Raw genomic sequence first — 21,566 nt, 5'->3', positions numbered from 1 at the left:
CCAGAAAGGTATCCAGTCCCCTCTTAAATTTAAGTAATGAATCACTCATTACAACATCATATGGCAGAGAATTCCATAGTCTCACTGCTCTTACAGTAAAGAATCCGCGTCTGTTATTATGCTTAAACCTTTTTTCCTCCAACCGCAGAGGATGCCCCCTTGTCCCTGTTTCAGGTCTATGATTAAAAAGATCATCAGAAAGGTCTTTGTACTGTCCCCTCATATATTTATACATTAAAATAAGATCACCCCTTAGTCTTCGTTTTTCCAAACTAAATAGCCCCAAGTGTAATAACCTATCTTGGTATTGCAGACCCCCCAGTCCTCTAATAACCTTGGTCGCTCTTCTCTGCACCCGCTCCAGTTCAGCTATGTCTTTCTTAAACACCGGAGACCAGAACTGTGCACAGTATTCTAAGTGTGGTCGAACTAGTGACTTGTATAGAGGTAAAATTATGTTCTCCTCATGAGCATCTATGCCTCTTTTAATGCATCCCATTATTTTATTTGCCTTTGTAGCAGCTGCCTGACACTGGCCACTGAATTTAAGTTTGTCATCCACCCATACACCCAGGTCTTTTTCATTGACGGTTTTGCCCAGAGTTTTAGAATTAAGCACATAATTATACATCTTATTACTTCTACCCAAGTGCATGACCTTACATTTATCCCCATTAAAGCTCATTTGCCATTTATCAGCCCAAGCTTCTAGTTTACATAAATCATCCTGTAATATAAAATTGTCCTCCTCTGTATTGATTACCCTGCAGAGTTTAGTGTCATCTGCAAATATTGAAATTCTACTCTGAATGCCCCCTACAAGGTCATTAATAAATATGTTAAAAAGAAGAGGGCCCAATACTGACCCCTGTGGTACCCCACTGCTAACCGCTACCCAGTCCGAGTGTGCTCCATTAATAACCACCCTTTGTTTCCTATCCCTGAGCCAGCTCTCAACCCACTTGCACATATTTTCCCCTATCCCCATTATTCTCATTTTATGTATCAACCTTTTGTGTGGCACCGTATCAAAAGCTTTTGAAAAGTCCATATACACTACATCCACTGGGTTCCCTTGGTCCAATCTGGAACTTACCTCTTCATAGAAACTGATCAAATTAGTCTGACATGAACGGTCCCTAGTAAACCCGTGCTGATACTGGGTCATGAGGTTATTCCTCTTCAGATACGCCAGTATAGCATCCCTTAGAATGCCCTCCAGTTTCCATTTTTCCTGTATCCTCATGGGTTAAGTTTTTCCTGTATTCTTATAGGTTAAGAACTGTGAACTTGTTCTTATGCTGATTGGTTGAAGTATAATTTCTATGACTATGAAAAGTCAGACAATAAACAGGGGCCCAGAGATCTGCTCGATCCCCCACACAGAGGCACGAGTCTCCGTCTGGTCATTTTCAGTTGCCGGCAACGCCCTGTAGATTAATCTGGAAATCACTGAGTCAACCGTGAAGGATCACTTTAGATCCTCCCTCAACAGCTTGGCGCCCATTGTGGGGCCCCAACCAGGAACGCCTCTGCCCCCCGGAGGACAACCAGACAAAGGACCCTCGGAGCGGACACAGGCACTGGAAAATTGGGACTGATCATCCCCCACAACAACCACGGTAAGTTGGCAGTTATACTGTCCAGACTGACCGTTTGGTGTGGTTTTCCTGTGTTTGTTGCTGCAAAGAGGATCTGAGGTTTGTCCCCGAAGGTGGGTGATTTTTGGGTGGAATCATATAGAGATGTAGTTCCGTTGGGAGCCCAGTGCTCGAACCGTACCTCATAAGGAACGGACACCCCGGATTGACCAGTGATGTAATTCTCTTTATAGTCAAAATATCCTGAATTCCTGATCATTGTTAGAATCAGGCGCAGTGAGGTGATCGAAGATTGGGTAGGATACGTAACTCAGGAATATATAGAAGTATACAATATATATATATATCCAGAGGTATTCGGAGGGAAGTTTAAGACTCCCTCCTCCTTTCACTGAGTACCGTGTTTTTGGGTTGTCCCAGCGGGGGACAGAGAGACCCAGTGGAACAAACCGTAAAGGCCTCTCGGTATTGTACACAACTAGGTAAGGATATTTAGCTCTAAAGGAGAATCATGTTTCCATGGAAGTAAGAGAAGACTTTGAATTTGTGTGTTGAATCTGATATTGTTAGCCCAAAGATGGGGAAAATATTCTCAATCATTGGTTTTTCTAAGGTGGTCTGGTTTTTTATATGAATTGTGTAATGAAGGTTTTGTAGAAATTAATTAAGTCTGAGAACTGCTGTATTCTGTCTCTGTGTGAAATTTGGGATGGGAGGGGTCAAACATCTGCGCTATTGCTTTCTTTTGTGTTGAGGAATGCTGTGATGTTCTTATCTGTTCTGTGTTTCTGGTATGGAGGGGGCGAGTCGCTGCGTCCTCTCGGAATTTTCTATCCTTGTGTTGTGTAGTATGTGCAATAGTACAATGTTGTATTGAATTAGAAAGAAATATCGTAAGTTAAAGTTGGAATTTGAAAGTGAAAGAATTGTGCCTATTTTAGAAGAAAACATGTAAGAGATTGTTTGGTTATCAGTGTAAGTGATTGAAAGATTGGTAAAAGATTCACCTGCTTCAAGTTGAGTGGTTGATATATAGTAAATTAAGGATTAACAGAGAAAGTGAATTCGGATCTGTTTTTGTTACGTTGAAAAAAAAAAAAAGGAAAGTTGTGTATTACTATGACAAAAAAACTGGATGTTTGTGGTACAGGAAGGAACTGAGAAAGTGACTGAGATTAATGTGTTGGGAAAGCAAACAATAAGAAATTTGGTACAGGGGGGCTCCCTGCTAGATGATAAGGTCCCTCCCCAGGAAATTAAGCCTCTTCTCCCGACTGTAAGCCCTATGCCCCTTAACCCCAAAGCTCCAATATATCCTGGGTTGTCAAAACTTAGTGCACCCCCACCCTATAATCCTGCCGGGTGGAATTGTGATGTGTGCAGAGTTACTAATTCTCAGTGGAGACAGGTCTGTTACAATTGTGAAGAAAGAAGACCCGGAGTTGTAGCCCCCACCTTTCCCTTGCTAAACGCTGACGAAACTTATCAGCCACCGCCAGCACCAGTCCCTGGTATGCTTAGTATTGCTAGTGGTTATGAGTATCCACCCCCTCCTACTTTAGTTACCCGTTTCAAAAATATCCCCCATGGTTTTCTATAGACAAATAGCAGCGAATCGAGAGATTTATTCCACTCCCTGGAGAGATCTGTTACACTTACTCCATGTGAAGGCTGGAGAGGGGTATTTTCCAATTATTGAGGGTGGCATGATGTATAACCTGGACGGGGGAACCTATGAGAGTGATGTTGATTTCTGTAATGCTTTAAAGGTTTGGGCATAAGATAGACGAGCGGACCACGCTACCTCCCTCACAGATGTCACACAGGACAAGGGGGAGACTGCCGAGAAATTCTATGGGCGTCTTATGGTAGTACTTAAAGATTTGGGGTTTTCACTGTATAATAAAGCCCATTCACACTTTTTTGCAGTAGCTTTGATGTCCGGCCTTAAATCTGAATTGAAAGAGGCAATAATGTCAATGAGACCCGATACTGAGACTTCCATTCTGGACGATGCATTGAAAAAAAAAAAAAAAAAAAGTAGTACAAAGTTTCCAGAAGAACTTAACCCATTCTGTATCAGCAGCTGCGCTCTGTAGCCCCCACCGCAGCTTCAAGGAGCAGGACCGGCAGCTTCAAGGACACAGCTCGTTCCTTATCAGTGGCCCACTAGACTTCAGCTCCAGCCCCCCTCCCTTACACAAATCCAGTGTCATATTCCAATATCCATTTTAACCCTGTGTCTGGAAATCTCCCTCGCCATGTTAATTCTCAGGTAGTGTAAGACAGATACAAGAGTATTATCCCTGGAAGCCCTCTGACTAGCTAGCTATGCTAAAATAATTGGCTGACCCTGAGAACAAACCTTTCCCATTTTACAAACAAAGATAATATGATGGACGTATAAGTGCACCTGAGCAGACCTAGAGAGTTGGTGAGCCAAGATGATGGTCAGATGGTCCTTACGTTATATAACCCCTATGCAGATGAATATAATGAGATGTGTATCCTACACGCCCTTTCCCAATCAGTTTGCAAAAAAAAAAATATGTGTCTTTAACCCTGTCAGTTAGAATATGCCTATGTCACGTTGCTTCAGTATGTGGATAATCTTTTGTTGTGTGCACAGACAGAGCAGGAAGCCATTGTTGCCACTGTTAGTTTTCGCAAGTATCTGGCAGATCTGAACTGTCGGGTTTCGGCTTCGAAACTTCGGTTCTGCCTTGGTCAAGTGATATTTTTGGGTCACTGTCTCCTTCAGGGTGCCAGACACCTCACAGAAGAAAGAAAAATAGCCGTCAGCTCCCTTCCATTTCCAAAAGATGAGACTGCGCTCCAGCGTTTTCTTGGACTATGTACTTATTGTTGTCAGTGAATACCGGACGCATCCCGCATAATGCAACCTCTCTATAATGCCCTGAAAGACGGTTCAAGATATGGTGATGATTTTGGCAGATTCCACACCGGATAAGCTGTTACTACGGAAGACACTGTAGTGCACGGAGCTGCACTCCCTCCCTCCCTCCCTCCCTGTCAGGACAAGAAGCAGAACTTCAGGATCTGTCTACTGCATGTGTTCTGGCCAAAGACAGGCGGGCTAATATATACACGGACTCACAGTATGCATTTGGTATTGCTCATGATTTCGGAGCCCTATGGGCCAATCGAGGGTGTGTTACTACCGCCGGGACTCAGTGAAGAATGTTGAAGCTGTTAAAACCCTCATGGACTCAATCGAATTACCTACCCAGGTGGCCATTATCAAAGTTAAGGAGCATGGTACTATGGAACAGGCCACAGACTGTTGGTAACGCCTGTGCGGATATGCAAGCAAAAGCCGCTGCTCTTCTGCCCGTTGAACAGACCATACCAGCTATGGTGACCACACGCTTTCAGCGTAAACAGTTACAAGAAACACTGACTCTACAGGAACCTGATGATCTATGCCAGACTGAGGTTTTCTGCCGGACCCCGCGAGACCGCTTAATGACGATGCAGAGAATGTTTCCAAAGGAAGAAGTGAAGCAGTGGAAAGCTGATGGAGCACGTATGGACAATGGTCGCTGGATAAAGGACCAACTTGTGTGTCTCCCTAAGCGGATGTACCCTGCTATTGCCACGTGGGCGCATGGGCCCACACATCGAGGTATCTGTCAGACCTGCAATCCCGGTCAACTTCAACGTGTAACCCCGAAGCACCTTGCTAAGCCCGACTATCCTTTCCAAAGGCTCCAGGTGGACCACATCACGTTGCCTAAGTCTGGAAGGTATGAATATTGTCTGGTGGTTGTCAACATGTTCTCCAGTTGGCCAGAAGTATTCCGCGTTACCAACGTGACTGCAAAGACCACAGCAAAGAAACTGGTGATGGAAGTTATATGCAGATATGGTGTTCCAGAAGTTGTTGAAAGTGACCAAGGCTCATGTGTATCAGGAGGTTCTGACAATGCTTGGATCCACTGTAGCCGTCCATATTCCGTACCATCCACAATCTAGTGGGAAAGTTAAGAGGCTGAACGGCACACTGAAGGGACAATTGACTAAAATGATGCAGGAGACTACGGCTCCATGGCCAGGGCTCTTACACATTCATACTACCCCTATTGCAAAATATGGCCTGTCCCCATATGAGATATTGTTTGGTGCTAGGTCCTCAGTTACAAATTTCCAGTCTCAGTAGTTATCAGAAGAAACTGTCCGTGCTGTTCAATATGTTATTCAGCTTAGTAAAAATGTTGCTAACACCCATGTTTTAGTTTCTTCTTTCCTTCCAGATTCAGCAGAAACCGACAATTGTCACAATTTGAAGCCTGGTGGTTTTATGGTCGTGAAAAGCTATGTCAGAAGACACGGACTAGAACCCTTGTATGATGGTCCCTACCAAGTTCTCATTATTTCTATGTCAGTAAAGCTGGAAGGAAGGCCGACGTGGATCCAGGCATCGCAGTGCAAGCTGGTCAAACAGACTAGTAGCAAATAAGGGGACATGATGTTTTGGTTTTTCGTATTTCCATATAATAATATTGATAACCGAATGGGACAGCCTAAATTCTCCAACATCCTTGAATAATAAGTTTGTACAATATCATGAAAGATTAGTAGTACAGATGGGTATAGCCAATAAAATTGTCAGTTATACAAATGTGGGATAAATTGGTTAGGGCCACAGATTATCCAGATGATCAAATTTGGGATATATTGGATATACTTAATACCACTGCCTGTGTTATGAATCTGTTGAAGGGTCTAAAGTCCACTGATTGCTCAGATTATGTCCCACTAATTCATGAAGCACCTAAACTAAAGGTCCCAGGGGGGATAACCGTATTAGCTGATAATTATACCTGCTATAATTCCCACGACACTACAGGTACACCAGTAGGGGTCTTCGAGACAGGTTTCTGTAAAGAGAACAGTTCCCTGGATACTGACTTGCTAGCTAATCATACACAGTATATGTACGACATTTATTGGTTATGTGGAGATGGTAAGCTCCGTCCTAGGTTGCCTAATGCCTGGACAGGTCAGTGCACCCTTGTTAAACTAGCTATGCAGTTCAAGATTTTACCTTGGGATCCGGAGACACCTGATGAATATACCAGAAAGAGGAGAAGTCTCGATCAGCTCCACATGAGTTATGAAGAAGATCCATTAGTATATGTTGATGCTATTGGAGTGCCAAGGGGGGTGCCTGACCAATTTAAAGCCGAGAACCAGATCTATGCTGGCTTTGCTTCTATAATCCCACAGGTGCAGATTAATAAAAATGTTGATTGGATCAATTACATATATTACAGTGAACAAAGGTTTGTCAATTTTACCTGTGATGCTTTCCAAGGTATAGTTGAGGAATTGGGCCCTAACACTAGAATGACCCTCCAAAACCGACTAGCCCTTGATATGATCTTAGCTGAGAAAGGAGGAGTCTGTGGGATGGTGGGAGAGGAATGTTGTACCTATATCCCTCAGAACTCTGGGGTAAATGGAAAGACCATGATAGCCCTTAAAAAGATAAATGGGTTAGCAGCAGAATTAAAAACTAATGTTGGAGTAGACATATCTTTCTTTTCCGGCTGGTTGGGTGGGCTCAAAGGATTCATTCAACAAGCTTGTCTAGTACTGATTGCCCTTCTTGTAGTTAGATCGATAATCCTCTGTTGTGTTATTCCCCTGTATAAAAAGGTTATCACTGAGGCAACTCCGACTGGCACCTTCCTCAACCAAGAAGTAGACTCACCAGAGTATGATGGCACTGATCCAGGGGAGATCCCCAAGTACGTCCCCCTCAAGAAGACAGACAATACCTTTTACTCTCAGATGATGCTAAGAGATTTAGTTTAGGGACAGCGGGAGAACTCCATGTGAAGCTAGTGAAGGGTTCAGCTGCCTGGAGGCCTCTCACAAGGGGAGAGCTTCTGAGGTGTCTGGATGAAGAAATCCACCTTCCCTTTCCCCATCACATGGACAGTCTCGAAGGAACTTTCTTTATAGGGAAAAACTTAGTGTTTAGGGGGGATTGTCAAGGTGAAAATATATATCTTTATACTCTTTTGTACTTTTATATATTCTTATGCTGTGAAACAATAAGTTTTTCCCCTTATGTTTGCTAATGCAAATTTAACTGTATTTAAGATGGCTGCCAGTATTCACATAAGTTAGAAGATATTCAAAGACTCAGAGATTAATATGATAAAGACAATGACCGTAATAAGGACAGTTGGTGGGCAGACACCTTCTCCTTTCTTAATCCAGCCAATTGGTTTGAGGGACTTGCGGCTGGATAGCTGGAATCTTACAAAGTTTGTTACATATCGCTGCCTTTATCCTTGTCATGTATGTAATACTAAAACTTGTTTTTTGGTGTATTTCTGTATGTATTAGGAAATTCTGCACTAAGACAACTAATGATGAAACCAAAAGCGTTGCCACCCCTGCTCTTCTCTACACCGATTTTACAAAGTTACCTGATGAAGATGTTGAAGCCAAGCGCATGGCTATCTTCAAAAGATCCCAACTACTGTTATCAATAATTGTTATTCATAAATTCTAGTATACAGGGGGGACGGGTACGCCGCAACAGCCATGGCTGGTAACATGGCACCAGTCATGTGAAGACCAGTACCCCTCGAGCTTATAGCTTGGGATAGTACCTCTGATGCTGGACATTAGTTAACAAAATTTATCTAGGGGGGAATGTGAAGGAACAAATTATGAAAGATTCTCCATTTTGTGCTTTGACTCCATTTTGTTGTTGGTTAAAGATAAATTCTGTTATTTACTTAGGTAGAAGGTTACAGCTGCTATGAAATAACTGTCCTGTTTCTCAAGAAGATAACATTTTGTTATTCAGCTAGTCTATGGTTCATAATTGGTATAAAGACCTTGAGTATTCTGACTCGAGTGAGCCAGATGAGAGACTCGTGGGGGTATCGCTATACAAGACTGAGGCATCTGTTAATATGTTTTTCTATGCCAAAAAGACATGACCATATCTTTAGTTTCCATTTTTCCTGTATCCTCATGGGTTACGTTTTTCCTGTATTCTTATAGGTTAAGAACTGTGAACGTATTCTTATGCTGATTGGTTGAAGTATAATTTCTATGACTATGAAAAGTCAGACAATAAACAGGGGCCCAGAGATCTGCTCGATCCCCCACACAGAGGCACGAGTCTCCGTCTGGTCATTTTCAGTTGCCGGCAACGCCCTGTAGATTAATCTGGAAATCACTGAGTCAACCGTGAAGGATCACTTTAGATCCTCCCTCAACAATACAATGCTCTGCACTGTTCACTATGGCCCCATAGATGCTCCATATAAAGCTGTGCCCCATATATAATGCTCTGCACCGTTCATTATGGCCCCATAGATGCTCCATATAAAGCTGTGCCCTATATACAATGCTCTGCACTGTTCATTATGGCCCCATAGATGCTCCATATAAAGCTGTGCCACATATAATGCTCTGCACCGTTCATTATGGCCCCATAGATGCTTCATAGAAAGCTGTGCCACATATAATGCTCTGCACCGTTGATTATGGCCCCATAGATGCTCCATATAAAGCTGTGCCCCATATATAATGCTCTGCACCGTTCATTATGGCCCCATATATGTTCCATATAAAGATGTGCCATATATAATGCTGCTGCTGCTGCAATAAAAAAAAAAATCACATACTCACCTCTCTTCGCTCAGGACGCCGGCGCTTTCAATATTTACCTGCTCCTTGTGCGGCTCCATCTCCAGCACTGACGCTCAGCAGAGGGCGCACTGACTACGTCACCGCGCCCTCAGACCTGAGCGTCACTGCCAGGGGACGCTGGAGATGGAGCCGCACCGGAACGAGGTGCAGGTAAATATCACGCACCGCTCCCCGTATACTTACCTGCTCCCGGCGCGGTCCCTGCAGTCCCTGCTTCTTCCACCGCTGCATCTTCCTGTATTGAGCGGTCACAGTTACCGATTATTACAGTCATGAATATGCGGCTCCACCTCTATGGGAGCTGGAGCCGCATATTCATGACTGTAATGAGCGGTGCCATGTGACCGCTCAGTACAGGAAGAATTTGCAGTGCTGGAAGAAGCAGGGACCGCGCCGGGAGCAGGCAAGTATAATTACACAGTCCCCGCTTCCCCTCCCCTGCCGACCCCCGAGTATCACTCGAGTATAAGCCGAGAGGGGGACTTTCAGCCCCAAAAAATGGGCTGAAAATCTCGGCTTATACTCGAGTATATACGGTAGTATTTAAAATTAATGATACATATAAAAAAAACAAGGGATCCAAAGCAGTGTCTACTGAGGAAGATGGGAGACCTCATTTCTGTACTAAGACGTGAGATATATCCAGTCACATAGAATCCTAGAATGTTAGAGTTGGAAGGTTCTTCCAGGGTCGTCATGTCCAACCCCCTGCTCAATGCAGGATTCACTAAACCATCTCAGACAGATGTCTGCCCAGCCTCTGTTTGAAGACTTCCATTGAAGGAGAACTCGCCACCTCTCGTGGCCGCCTGTTACGCTCATTGATCACCCTCACTGTCAAAAAGTTCTTTCTAATTTGTATCTTATTATTATTATTATTATTATACATTTTTATAGCGCCATTTATTCCATGGCGCTTTACATGTGAATACGGGGCAAATATAGACAAATACATTAAACATGAGCAGATAACAAGGCACACGAGTACATAAGGAGGGAGGACCCTGCCCGCGAGGGCTCACAGTCTGCAGGGGGTGGGTGAGGATACACTAGGAGAGGGTAGGGCAGGTTGCGCGGCTGTTCAGTAGGTTGAGGATCACTGCAGGCTGTAGGCTTGTCGGAAGAGGTGGGTCTTCAGGTTCTTTTTGAAGGTTTCTATGTTAGGCGAGAGTCTGATGTGTTGGGGTAGAGAGTTCCAGAGTATGGGGGAAGCACGGGAGAAGTCTTGGATGCGGTTATGGGAAGAAGAGATGAGAGGGGAGTAGAGAAGGAGGTCTTGGGAGGATCGGAGGTCGCGTGTAGGTAGGTACCGGGAGACCATGTCACAGATGTATGGAGGAGACAGGTTGTGGATGGCTTTGTATGTCAGTGTGAGGGTTTTGAACTGGAGTCTCTGGGCGATAGGAAGCCAGTGAAGGGCTTGACACAGGGGAGAGGCTGGGGAATAGCGGGGGGACAGGTGGATTAGTCGGGCAGCAGAGTGTAGGATGGATTGGAGTGGTGCCAGAGTGCTAGAGGGGAGTCCAGAGAGTAGGAGGTTGCAGTAGTCTTCTCCCTTTCATTCCATTGCTTCTTGTTTCCTTGTGCAAATGATAATAAAGATGATCCTTCTACAATGTGACATCCCTTCAGATAACCGTACCTCGTAGGACATGCTTTGCAGTCCGCTCACCATCCTGGTAGCTCTTCTCTGAACTTGCTCCAGTTTTTCAACGGCTTTTTGAAAATGTAGTGCCCAGAACTGGACACAGTATACCAGATAATGAGTAGAGAGGGATAATTACTTCACGTGATCTAGACTCTACGCTTCCCTTACTACATCCCAGAACTGCGCTTGCCTTTTTTGTTGCTGCATCACACTGTTGACTCATGTGCAGTCTGTAATCTATTAGTATACCCAAGTCTTTTTCACACTTGTTTCTTAGTTCTATTCCTCCCATCTTCCAAACGGTAGGGGAGAAAACAAGGGGATCTGCTACCTTGGATCTAATCCTTATAAACAGGGAGGAATTGGTTGAAGAGGTAAGAGTGGCTGGGACCCTAGGAGGCAGCGACCATGCTATTTTAGAATTTTTGATAACTAGAGGAGGAAGACCTGTGAAGACTCAGACTTCAAGGTTAGATTTCAGAAAGGCAGATTTTAAGGGACTCAGAAAGAGAATCGGAGGGATCCAAATGGCTAGATATCTTCAAGGACAAAAATGTTCAAGAAGGTTGAGAAATCTTGAAAAATGAGATTCTCAAAGCACAATCGTTAACAATTCCAAAAAGAGGGAAGAATACAAAACATTTAAGGAAACCAGGATGGATGAACACAGAACTTAAACACATGCTAAAAAGGAAGAAAGAAATGTTTATCAAATGGAAAGAGTGAGGCATATCTAAATAAGTATATAATGCTGTCTGCAGAACCTGCAGGTCACGAATCAGATTAGCTAAACCTGACAATGAATTAAGGCTTGCAAGAGACGTCAAAAGCAATAAAAAAGGATTTGGGGGATATGTCAAAAGTAAAAGAAAAGTCAAAGATGCTATAGGATTTTTATAGGATGAAAATGATGAAATGGCAAGAAAGGATGTTGAGAAGGCCAAACTTTTAAATTCCTATATTGCAACTGTTTTCTCTCAGAAAGGAAATGTAACATCAACTAATCTTCACTGTCCTATTAAAGGAGTAGAAGAATACAGGATATCTATAAACAGAAAGATAGTGAGGAAACACTTAGATAACATAAATGAATTCAAGTCTCCAGGTCCAGATGAATTACACCCCAGAGTACTGAAGGACATAGCAAAAGAAATTTTTGAACCACTCTCCATAATCTTTGAAAATTCTTGGAGAACAGAAGTCCCAGAAGACTGGAGAAGAGCAAATGATGTTCCTATCTTCAAAAAGGGGAAGAAGGTGGACCCAGGGAACTATAGGCCCGTGAGTCTTACTTCCATACCAGGAAAGATCTTTGAACAAATTATTAACCCCTTCATGACCTTGGGATTTTCCGTGTTCGTTTTTCACTCCCCTCCTTCCCAGAGCCATAACTTTTTTGTTTTTCTGTCAGTATGGCCATGTGAGGGCTTATTTTTTGCGGGACGAGTTGTACTTTTGAACGACATCATTGGTTTTACCATGACGTGTACTAGAAAATGGGAAAAAATTCCAAGTGCAGTGAAATTGCAAAAAAAGTGCAATCCCATGCGTGTTTTTTGTTTTGCTTTTTTGCTTGGTTCACTAAATGCTAAAACTGACCTGCCATTATGATTCTCCAGGTCAGTACGAGTTCATAGACACCAAACATGTCTAGGTTACTTTTTTATCTAAGTGGTGAAAAAAATTTCCAAACTTTGCTTAACCCCTTCCCGACCTGTGACACAGCGTATGCGTCATGAAAGTCGGTGCCAATCCGACCTGTGACGCATATGCTGTGTCACAGAAAGATCACGTCCCTGCAGGCCGGGTGAAAGGGTTAACTCCAATTTCACCCGGCCTGCAGGGACAGGGGGAGTGGTAGTTTAGCCCAGGGGGGGTGGCTTCACCCCCCCATGGCTACGATCGCTCTGATTGGCTGTTGAAAGTGAAACTGCCAATCAGAGCGATTTGTAATATTTCACCTAAAAAACTGGTGAAATATTACAATCCAGCCATGGCCGATGCTGCAATATCATCGGCCATGGCTGGAAACACTTATGTGCCCCCACCCCACCGATCGCCCCCCCAGCCCCCCGATCTGTGGTCCGCTCCCCTCCGTCCTGTGCTCCGCTCCCCCGTCCTCCTGTCCGCTCCCCCCGTGCTCCAATCACACCCCCCGTGCTCCAGTCAAACCCCCCCGCACTCCGATCCCCCCCCGCACAGCGATCCCCCCCCCGCACAACGATCCCCCCCGTGCTCCGATCCACCCCCCTGCACAGCGATCCCCCACCCCGTGCTCCAATCCACCCCCCCGTGTTCCGATCCACCCCCCCATGCTCCGATCCACCCCCCCGTGCTCCGACGCCCCCCCCCCGTGCCCTGATCTCCACCTTCCTTATACTTACCTGGCCTCCCGGGATCCGTCCGTCTTCTTTCCTGGGCGCCGCCATCTTCCAAAATGGCGGGCGCATGTACAGTGCGCCCGCCGAATCTGCCGGCCGGCAGATTCGTTCCAGAGTGAGTTTTGATCACTGAGATATAACCTATCTCAGTGATCAAAATAAAAAAAATAGTAAATGCCCCCCCCCCCCCCTTTGTCACCTCCATAGGTAGGGACAATAAAAAAAAATAATATTTTTTTTTTCCACTAAGGTTGGGGTAAGAACTAGGGTTAGGGGTAGGGTTAGGGTTAGGGGTAGGGGTAGGGTTAGGGTTAGGGGTAGGGTTAGGGGTAGGGTTAGGGCTAGGGTTAGGGTTTCGGTATGTGCACACGTATTCTGTTCCTCTGCGGATTTTTCCGCTGCGGATTTGATAAATCCACAGTGCTAAACCGCTGTGGATTTATCGCGGATTTACCGCGGTTTTTCTGCGCATTTCGCTGTGGTTTTACAACTGCAGTTTACTATTGGAGCAGTTGTAAAACCGCTGTGGAATCCGCAGAAAGCGACATGCTGCGGAATGTAAACCGCTGCGTTTCCGTGCAGTTTTTCTGCAGCATGTGCACAGCGATTTTTGTTTCCCATAGGTTTACATTGAACTGTAAACTCATGGGAAACTGCTGCGGATCCGCAGCATTTTCCGCAGCGTGTGCACATACCTTTAGAATTAGGTCATGTGCACACGGTGCGGATTTGGTTGCGGATCCGCAGCAGATTGGCCGCTGCGGATCCGCAGCAGTGTTCCATCAGGTGTACAGTACCATGTAAACCTATGGAAAACCAAATCCTCTGTGCCCATGGTGCGGAAAATACCACGCGGAAATGCTGCGTTGTATTTTCTGCAGCATGTCAATTCTTTGTGCGGATTCCGCAGCGTTTTACACCTGTTCCTCAATAGGAATCCACAGGTGAAATCCGCACAAAAAACACTGGAAATCCACGGTAAATCCGCAGGTAAAACGCAGTGCCCTTTACACGCAGATTTTTCAAAAATGATGCTGAAAAATCTCACACGAATCCGCAACGTGGGCACATAGCCTTAGGGTTAGGGTTGGAATTAGGGTTGTGATTAGGGTTGTGATTAGGGTTATGGCTACAGTTGGGATTAGGGTTAGGGGTGTGTTGGGGTTAGTGTTGGAGGTAGAATTGAGGGGTTACCAATGTTTAGGCACATCAGGGGTCTCCAAACGCAACATGGCGCCACCATTGATTCCATCCAATCTTGTATTCAAAAAGTCAAATGGTGCTCCCTCACTTCCGAGCCCCGATGTGTGCCCAAACAGTGGTTTACCCCCACATATGGGGTACCAGCATACTCAGGACAAACTGCGCAACAATTACTGGGGTCCAATTTCTACTGTTACCCTTGTGAAAATAAAAAAATGCTTGCTAAAACATCATTTTTTATGAAAGAAAAATTATTTTTTATTTTCACGGCTCTGCGTTGTAAACGTCTGTGAAGCACTTGGGGGTTCAAAGTGCTCACCACATATCTAGATAAGTTCCTTGGGGGGTCTAGTTTCTAAAATGGGGTCACTTGTGGGGGGTTTCTACTGTTTAGGCACACCAGGGGCTCTGCAAACGCAACGTGACGTCCGCAGACCATTCCATCAAAGTCTGCATTTCAAAAGTCACTACTTTCCTTCTGAGCCCCGACGTGTGCCCAAACAGTGGTTTACCCCCACACATGGGGTATCAGCGTACTCAGGAGAAACTGGACAACAACTTTTGGGGTCCAATTTCTCCTGTAACCCTTGGGAAAATAAAAAATTCTGGGCTAAATAATTATTTTTGAGGAAAGAAAACGTATTTATTATTTTCACGGCTCTGCATTATAAACTCCTGTGAAGCACTTGGGGGTTCAAAGTGCTCACCACACATTTAGATAAGTTCCTTTCGGGGTCTAGTTTCCAAAATGGGATCACTTGTGGGGGGTTTCTACTGTTTAGCCACATCAGGGGCTCTGCAAACGCAACGTGACGCCCGCAGAGCATTCCATCAAAGTCTGCATTTCAAAACGTCACTACTTCACTTCCGAGCCCCGGCATGTGCCCAAACAGTAGTTTACCCCCACATATGGGGTATCAGCGTACTCAGGAGAAACTGGACAACAACTTTTGTGGTAAAATTTCTCCTGTTACCCTTGGGAAAATAAAAAATTGCAGGCTACAAGATCATTTTTGAGAAAATAATTTTTTATTTTTATTTTCATGGCTCTGCGTTATAAACTTCTGTGAAGCACTTGGGGGTTCAAAGTCCTCACCACACATATAGATTAGTTCCTTTGGGGGTCTAGTTTCCAAAATGGGGTCATTTGTGGGGGATCTCCAATGTTTAGGCATACAGGGGCTCTCCAAACGTGACATGGTGTCCGCTAATGATTGGAGCTAATTTTCCATTTAAAAAGCCAAATGGCGTGCCTTCCCTTCCGAGCCCTGCCGTGCGCCCAAACAGTGGTTTACCCCCACATATGGGGTATCAGCGTACTCAGGACAAACTGGACAAGAACATTTGGGGTCCAATTTCTCCTATTACCCTTGGCAAAATAGGAAATTCCAGGCTAAAAAATCATTTTTGAGGAAAGAAAAATTATTTTTTATTTTCATGGCTCTGCATTATAAACTTCTGTGAAGCACCTGGGGGTTTAAAGTGTTCAGTATGCATCTAGATAAGTTCCTTGGGGGGTCTAGTTTCCAAAATGGGGTCTGAGCCCTGCCGTGTGCCCAAAAAGTGGTTTACCCCCACATATGAGGTATCGGCGTACTCGGGAGAAATTGCCCAACAAATTTTATGATCCATTTTATCCTATTGCCCATGTGAAAATGAAAAAATTGAGGCAAAAATAATTTTTTTGTGAAAAAAAAGTACTTTTTCATTTTTACAGATCAATTTGTGAAGCACCTGAGGGTTTAAAGTGCTCACTATGCATCTAGATACGTTCCTTGGGGCGTCTAGTTTCCAAAATGGGGTCACTTGTGGGGGAGCTCCAATTTTTAGGCACACGGGTGCTCTCCAAACGTGACATGGTGTCCGCTAAAGAGTAGAGCCAATTTTTCATTCAAAAAGTCAAATGGCGCTCCTTCCCTTCCAAGCCCTGCCGTGCGCCCAAACAGTGGTTTACCCCCACATATGAGGTATCAGTGTACTCAGGACAAATTGGACAACAACTTTCGTGGTTCAGTTTCTCCTTTTACCATTGGTAAAATAAAAAAATTGTTGCTAAAAGATAATTTTTGTGACTAAAAAGTTAAATGTTCATTTTTTCCTTCCATGTTGCTTCTGCTGCTGTGAAGCACCTGAAGGGTTAATAAACTTCTGGAATGTGGTTTTGAGTACCTTGAGGGGTGCAGTTTTTAGAATGGTGTCACTTTTGGGTATTTTCAGCCATATAGACCCCTCAAACTGACTTCAAATGTGAGGTGGTCCCTAAAAAAAATGGTTTTGTAAATTTCGCTGTAAAAATGAGAAATCGCTGGTCAAATTTTAACCCTTATAACTTCCTAGCAAAAAAAAATTTTGGTTCCAAAATTGTTCTGATGTAAAGTAGACGTGTGGGAAATGTTATTTATTAACTATTTTGTGTCACATAACTCTCTGGTTTAACAGAATAAAAATTCAAAATGTGAAAATTGCGAAATTTTCAAAATTTTCGCCAAATTTCCGTTTTTATCACAAATAAACGCAGAATTTATTGACCTAAATTTACCACTATCATGAATCCCAATATGTCACGAAAAAACAATCTCAGAACCGCTAGGATCCGTTGAAGCGTTCCTGAGTTATTACCTCATAAAGGGACACTGGTCAGAATTGCAAAAAACGGCAAGGTCTTTAAGGTCAAAATAGGCTGGGTCATGAAGGGGTTAAAAAAAAATAAAAATTTTTTGCCATTTTCCGATACCTGTAGCGTCTCCATTTTTTGTGATCTGGGGTCAGGTGAGGGCTTATTTTTTGCGTGCCGAGCTGGCATTTTTAGTGATACCATATTAGTGGAGATACGTTCTTTTGATCGCCCGTTATTGCATTTTAATGCAATGTCGCAGTGACCAAAAAAAACGTAATTTTGGCGTTTCAATTTTTTTTTTCTTGCTATGCCGTTTAGCGATCAGGTTAATCCTTTTTTTTTTTATTGATCGGGCGATTCTGAACCCGGCGATACCAAATATATATGTGTATATTTGATTTTATTTTTATTGTTTTATTTTGAATGGGACGAAAGGTGGCTGATTTAAACTTTTTTTTTTTTTTTTTTATTTATTTCATATTTTTTAAACTTTTTTTTTAACTTTTGCCATGCTTCAATAGCCTCCATGGAAGACTAGAAGCTGGCATAGCCTGATCGGCTCTGCTACATAGCAGCGATCATCAGATCGCTGCTATGTAGCTTAATTACAGGCTTGCTATCAGCGCCGACCACAGGGTGGTGCTCACTGCAAATCGGCATCAGTAACCATAGAGGATCTCTGTGGTTACTATCCTGACGCTTCGCTGAACCCCGATCATGTGAAGGGGGTCGGCCATGCACGTATTTGCGGCCGGAAGCGGTAGTTAAATGCCGCTGTCAGCGTTTGACAGTGGCATTTAATTAGTTAATAGCGGCGATTCCTCTCGCCGCTATTGCGCGCACATGTCTGCTGTTCAAAACAGCTGACATGTTGCGGCTTTGATGTGGGCTCAGCGCCGGAGCCCACATCAAAGCAGGAGATGTGACCTCGAATGTACTATCCAGTCCGAGGTCAGAAAGGGGTTAAACCACATGTATGTAAGTCCCTGGATAAGAATGAAGTGATTAACCATAGTCAGCATGGGTTTGTAACTAATAAGTCATGTCAGACTAACTTAGTTTCCTTCTATGACAGAATCACTGACTGGGTGGATCAGGGAAATGCTGTAGATATAGTATATCTTGACTTCAACAAAGCATTTGACAAAGTATCTCACACCATCCTTACTGAAAAAATGACTAAGTATGGAATGGACAAGGCAACTGTTATGTGGATTCATAACTGGCTTAGTGATCGGACCCAAAGAGTGGTCGTAAATGGCTGCACATCCAGTTGGAAGAATGTCTCAAGTGGGTACCGCGGGGTTCTGTCCTGGGCCCTGTATTGTTCAACATCTTTATCAATGAATTAGATGAAGGAATTTGTCACGCTCACGCCCTGACTGGTGGGGGTGAGCGCGGGGGGGCCCACTGTGCCACAAACCAGACTACCCTGGAAGGGGCGTGACTATGACAGCTGCCTTGGTTTTCACTGGAGCCTCTGATGGTGAGGACAGGCTTGTGCAGCAGGCAGCTGCCAGGTGCTACTCCAGGGTGGTGTCTGGCTGTGGCTGCTGATCCCACTTGGGAGACAGGAACACCAGGATTGGTGCGGGCATCGGGCAGGACTGGCAGAAGAGCACAGCTGAAACTCAGACGAGTAGGCTGGCACGGCTGAGACACAGGGCTGGCAGAGACACGGCAGAGAACACAGGGCTGGCAGAGACACGGCAGAGAACACAGGGCTGGCAGAGACACGGCAGAGAACACAGGGCTGGCAGAGACACGGCAGAGAACACAGGGCTGGCTAGGACGGCAGGAAACAGGACTGGAAGGCACGGCAGGAAACAGGATTGGAAGGCACGGCAGGACTGGCGGGAACACTGGATTGGAAGGCACAGCAGAGAACTCAGGACTGGTTGATGTGGTGTATGAAGGAACAGGTAGGGGCCTGTTCACACTGGAGGTGCAGGTATGGATATGTAGAATGAATAAACAGGAAGGGACCTGTTCATACTGGAGGTGCTGGTATGGAAATGTAATATGGAGGAACAGGTAGGGACCTGTTCACACAAGAGGTGCAGATAAGGAAACAAGCAGAAAGAAGTAAGAGGGAACAGGTTGGGACCTAATCAGACTGGAAGAGAACTGCAAGGCTGCGAATAGGAGCGGTAGAGAAGCAAGAGATAGCACAGCAATAAAAGCAGAGCGGAGCCACAAGGAATGTGGAGAGGAGCTGCAGCAAGAGATACTGCTGAAGCTAAGCTGTTAGAATCAGGCTGCACTCAGATGTCGTCCGAGTGCAGTCTGTAACGCCGAAGGCGACGGGAACAAAGAGTGGACTGTTAGAATCAGGCTGCACTCAGATGTCGTCCGATTGCAGTCTGTTACGCCGAAGGCGACGAGAACAAAGAGTGGACCCACTGGACCGTGGCACCGAACCTCCCCTGAGCGAGCACTCCAGAGTGGAACCAACCCCTATACAGGGACTGTTAGAAGGCAAGCACAGGGAAAACTAGTACCACGGAGGCCAGGACCAGGGATCGGCTCCAGGAAAAGGAAACAGGGAGAAAAACGGGGAAAAACAGAAAGGGAAGAAGGTGACGGAGGAAAACCTGGGTGAGAAGTAAAGGAGCTGAGGAACGGACTGAGGAAAGGGAAAACACAGGAACTGCGGAACACAGGAGCAGGAACTGAAAGAGAAAACAGGAGAACAAGAGGTTAAACAACACAGGGCTGGAAAGGCACAAGACTGGGAATGCACAAGACTGGTAAAGCACAGAAAAGAAAACTATGCGGCCTAACTAAAGCAGGAAAACACAATAATCAGGCGCCTCCACAAAGGGAGGAGGGCCAGAAATACCTGAGGCCGGACTTTGATTGGCAGGAAGTACTTCCGGGTCAGGTCATGGAGGGATAGAAGAGCAGAAGGAGCGCGCGCGGTCAGAGCCTACTGCGCCTGCGCAACCCACAGGAGCGCACAGCTGAGTGCAGGGAGGACGCGCGCCGGGATGCAAGCACCGAGCCCCGGAGTGAGGAAGACGCAGTAAGGACATCAGCTGACCTGGACTCGGTGGCAGCAGGAGGAGCGCCAGGAACAGGAGCCGAGGTAACAGTACCCCCTCTCTTACACCCCCTCCTACTACTCTTTGACAAAAACTTCTTAAGAATACGAGGAGCATTAATGTTCTCCCTAGGTTCCCAAGACCTCTCCTCAGGACCAAAACCCTTCCAATCAACCAAAAAGAATGTCTTGCCCCTGACTCTTTTGGATGCTAAGATATCCTCCACCTCAAAAACGTTATCTGCAGAGATTGGAGGAGGAGAAGGACTCGGAACGGAATGAAAACGATTAAGAATGACCGGTTTTAGGAGAGAGACGTGGAAGACATTAGGAATACGGAGTGAGACAGGTAACCTGAGCTTGTAAGCAACATTGTTAATGCGCCGGAGGACTTCAAAAGGACCGATATAACGAGGTCCAAGCTTGTAAGAAGGACTCTTCAATCTTTTGAAGACAGCCAAACCTTTTCGCCAGGAAGAAAAGATGGAGCCTCCAGATGCCTCTTGTCAGCATGTCTCTTCATGCGTTCACCTGACCTCTTCAGGGCTTCCTTAGCCTCCAGCCAGACGTTGGAGAAATCCACAGTCACGGAGTCAGCTGCTGGAACCCTGGCAGAGATGGGCAATGGAACCCTGGGATGCATGCCATAGACCACAAAGAAAGGAGGCTTGCCTGAAGACTCGCCAGGGTGGTTATTGTAGGCAAACTCAGCCCATGGAAGAAGACATGACCAATTATCGTGATGTGCATTAGAGAAATGGCGAAGATAGGTCGCCAACACCTGATTGACACGTTCCACTTGCCCGTTGGTTTGAGGGTGATACGCGGAAGAGAAATCCAATTTGACCTCCAGGAGACCGCAGAGAGCCCTCCAAAATCGAGAAGTAAACTGCACACCTCGATCTGACACCATGTGTGACGGGAAACCATGAAGTCGGAAAACATGCTGGACAAAAACTTTTGCCAGTTCATGAGCTGAAGGTAGTTGCTGTAACGGAACAAAGTGTGCTATCTTGGAGAAGCGGTCTACTACTACCAGGATGGTAGTGAAACCGGAAGAGCAGGGTAGATCCGTGATGAAATCCAAGGCAATGTGTTGCCAAGGAGTAGAAGGAACAGGTAACGGAAGCAAAAATCCAGAAGGTAATCTTCTGGGAACTTTAACCTTGGCGCAAGAGGAGCAAGAAGCAGAGAAGTCAATCACATCTTGGCGGAGAGAGGGCCACCAGTAAAACCGAGAGATGAGCTCCAAAGTCTTTTTAACCCCGACATGACCAGAGATTTTGGAGGAGTGGCCCCATCGCAACACTTGAGTTCTCTTGGTCTCAGGAACAAAGGTCTTGCCAGGCGGTGGAGTAATCAACCTCAC

General features: G+C 45.2%; 1 long non-coding RNA gene across 1 annotated transcript; it reads left to right on the top strand.

The window, feature by feature from the left end:
• The first annotated feature begins 1,565 nt into the window (after positions 1-1,565).
• LOC138677219 (uncharacterized) lies at positions 1,566-8,064 on the top strand. Its single transcript, XR_011320869.1, has 2 exons — positions 1,566-1,622; positions 7,983-8,064. It is a non-coding gene; the product is annotated as an uncharacterized lncRNA (long non-coding RNA).
• Positions 8,065-21,566: the final 13,502 nt, after the last annotated feature.

The sequence above is a fragment of the Ranitomeya imitator genome, chromosome 4 (genome assembly GCF_032444005.1).
Source record: "Ranitomeya imitator isolate aRanImi1 chromosome 4, aRanImi1.pri, whole genome shotgun sequence".
Taxonomy (NCBI): domain Eukaryota; kingdom Metazoa; phylum Chordata; class Amphibia; order Anura; family Dendrobatidae; genus Ranitomeya; species Ranitomeya imitator.
This window is presented reverse-complemented; position numbering and strand designations above follow the sequence as displayed.